Source organism: Propithecus coquereli, unplaced genomic scaffold (genome assembly GCF_000956105.1).
Source record: "Propithecus coquereli isolate 6110/MARCELLA unplaced genomic scaffold, Pcoq_1.0 Scaffold63, whole genome shotgun sequence".
NCBI classification, from domain to species: Eukaryota; Metazoa; Chordata; class Mammalia; order Primates; family Indriidae; genus Propithecus; species Propithecus coquereli.
This window is the reverse complement of record NW_012152285.1, coordinates 7,067,023-7,069,944: the sequence shown is the minus strand read 5'-3', so window position 1 is coordinate 7,069,944 and position 2,922 is coordinate 7,067,023. Positions and strand designations below refer to the sequence as shown.

General features: G+C 39.8%; 1 long non-coding RNA gene across 1 annotated transcript in view; it reads left to right on the top strand.

Annotated features, from left to right (window-relative positions):
• Nucleotides 1–920, top strand: part of LOC105822684 — a 9,636-nt gene extending 8,716 nt beyond the window's left edge. The window contains exon 2 of the long non-coding RNA XR_001138116.1: nt 598–920. This is a non-coding gene — a long non-coding RNA (uncharacterized LOC105822684). The remainder of the gene's footprint in view (nt 1–597) is intronic.
• Nucleotides 921–2,922: the final 2,002 nt, after the last annotated feature.

The following is a 2,922-nucleotide window of genomic DNA, read 5'->3' as shown; positions in this document are numbered from 1 at the left end:
TTCTTTATTTAACAGTTTTTTATCATATTTGGATGTTGGATTTTATCAAATGCTCTTTTCCCTATATTTCTTCTTTGTCCTGCTCATGTAATCAACTATATTTATGGATTCCCTAATGTCATATTAATCGATAATTTAAAATTTTCCCACGAAGTATACATTGAGCTCAAAAAGTTGTTCAGAAAAATTCTACAAAACTTTCATTAAATAGATTATTCCAATGTTGTTCATACTCTTCCAGAGATTAGAAAAAGAGGAGGCACTCCCTAACTCATTCTATGGAGCTAGTATAACCTTGGTACCAAAGTAGGCAAGGACAGAAACATAAAAGGAAAATTATAGGCCATGTCACTCATGAACGTAGGTATACAACTCCTAAATAGAATAGAAGCTAACAGAATCCAGAAAAGGTGATGTGGAAGCTTGAAGTGAGAGCTTGAAACAAACACCCTGAACAAACCAACATACAACGAATAACTCCAGAGGTGTTTATATGTATGATTAAAGCAACTATGGGACTGAATCTGACAGCAGTTGTCTTAACTTTAAACAGAATACTTTCCCTTGCCAACTTTTATTTTTCCCTTCATCAAAAAGGGAATTGAACAGCTTGGGCTTGGAAACAGTGAGTTAAAAAAGAAATAAGAAGGTGGCAGAAAAAAGACCACAGCAGATTGAAAAGTGTTGGATAGTCATATGCACCCAGCATCTCAGAATGTGACCATGGGAAGATAGAGGCAGAGGCTGGAGTGCTGCATCTACAATCCAAGGAACACTAAGGATTGTAGGTGATCACCAGAAGCTGGAAGAGACAAGAAAGGATCCTTCCCTAGAGCCTTCAGAGAGAGCGTGGCCCTGCCAACACCTTGATTTCAGACTTCTGGCCTCTAGAATTGTGAGAGAATAAATTTCTGTTGTTACTGTCAGGTGTGTTTGTGTTGGAGAGTTGTTGTCCTGGTCCTTTGGCTCCTTGCTTGGAAGAACTGCAAGCAGGGCTGGTGCGACGGAATGAGGACAGACACAAAGCACTTCCACACAGGCAGCCTTTATTGCAAAGCTAAGGATACAAAGCAAAAGCGTGTCCCAGAGTAGGGATGGGTCTGTCTCCATGAGTGGAGAAGATCCTGGGGTCTTAACATACTTCTACTTTTATGTCTATGACTTATGGTATGCTAAATGGCAGGTGGAATATTCATTAATTTCTGGGAAAAGAGTGGAGAGTTCTTAGAGCTAAGGGCCCTCCCCAAATGTATCCTTATAGGGTAACTTCCAGGGGTTACCATGACATTTATAAACTATCATGGCACAGGTGGGTGTAATTTTTACTATGCTAATATATGTTAATGAGGGAAAGGTTACCTATGGTCATGAGCTCCTACTTTCTGTGCATGGTCCTGGCCAGGAAAAGTCCCTAATCTCAAGTTCCTTCTTGTTGTGGGTTTGGTTCTAGATGCTCATTGGCCTCCTCACAGCCGTTCCCCTCCTCTTTTCCTGTGGTTAGTGCTGCCAACCTGCACCTGTGCCCTGATAGTTACAAGCCACCCACTTTGTGGTACTTTGTTATGGCAGCCCCAGGAAACTAATAAAGATTATGGTACCAGGAAGTGGTATGCTGCTGTAACAAATACCTAAAAATATGGAAGTGGCTTTGGAATTGGGTAATGGAGAGAGGCTGGGAGAATTTTTAGGTGCATGATAGGAAAAGCCAAGATTGCTTTGAAGAGATTGTTGGTAGGCATGTAAAAGTTAGAGGGTATTCTGGTGAGAGCTTAGGAAGAAGAAAGAAGAGCTATAGAGAAAGCATCTATTGTCTTATAGCATACATATATTAATACTACCACTGATAGATTGTTCCTAGAAATATGAGTGATAAAGGTGCTTCTGGTGAAGTCCCAGATGGAAATGAGGAATGATATTGGACACCAGAAGAAAGGTAATCCTTGTTATAAATTGGCAGAAAACTTGGCTGAATTATGTTCTACTGTTGTGTGAAAATTAGAATTTGCAAAAGATGAACTGGGTTAGCTGAGGAGATTTCCAAGCAAAGCATGAAAGATGCAGGCAGATTTCTCTTAGCTGCTTACAGTAAAATGAGAGAATAAAGAGATGAATTGAGAAATGAACTGTTATGAAAAAAGAAATCAACAGTTGATAATTTGGAAGATTCTTAGCTATTCAAATAGTACTTTCTAGAAACAGGGCCAAGGATATGGCTGGACACCTATAGAGATTAGGGGTATGACTTATGGATTCAATTGACCACCTCTATAGCAGCCAGCAATAAAGATGGGGTTACCCAGGAAGGACCAGCAGAGAACCCTCCTATCTAATAACATGGATCTCCTTGACATCCACAAAAGACTCATAAGATTTTTGAGAATTTTATATCAACAGAAACACTGCCAGCCTGGACTTAAAGGGACAGAAACAAGACAAAATGAAGGAAGAACGACTCTGAGGGCAGAGCCATAGGTGCAGAGGCCAGAGAGAAAGGAGCTTCCAGCTCTGACGGCCAGTAGGACAGAGCATCAAGCCACAAAGGGTTCCTTTCAGTCCTTAAAACCTGATAGAATTTGTCCTACTGTGTTGTGAACTTGCCTTAGACAGCTAAGTCCTTTATTTCTTCAACATTTTAGTTTAGGAATGGGAATGTCTGTCCTATTCTAGCATCGTATTTTTTTTTTTTTTAAGTGTTAGGGATTATAAGTTAGGCTTAGTGGTTAGGGTTAGGGTTAGAGGTTAGCGGTTTCCATCATTGTATTTTGGAAGCAGAGAACTTGTTTCCTAGTTTCACATGTATGTGGATGGAGAAGAATTTTGCCCTAGGATGGATCATACCTAGATTCTCACTCATACTTGGTTTAGGTGATTTAGATGATGATATTTGGAACTTTTTGAGTTGATGATATTTAGGTGAGATTT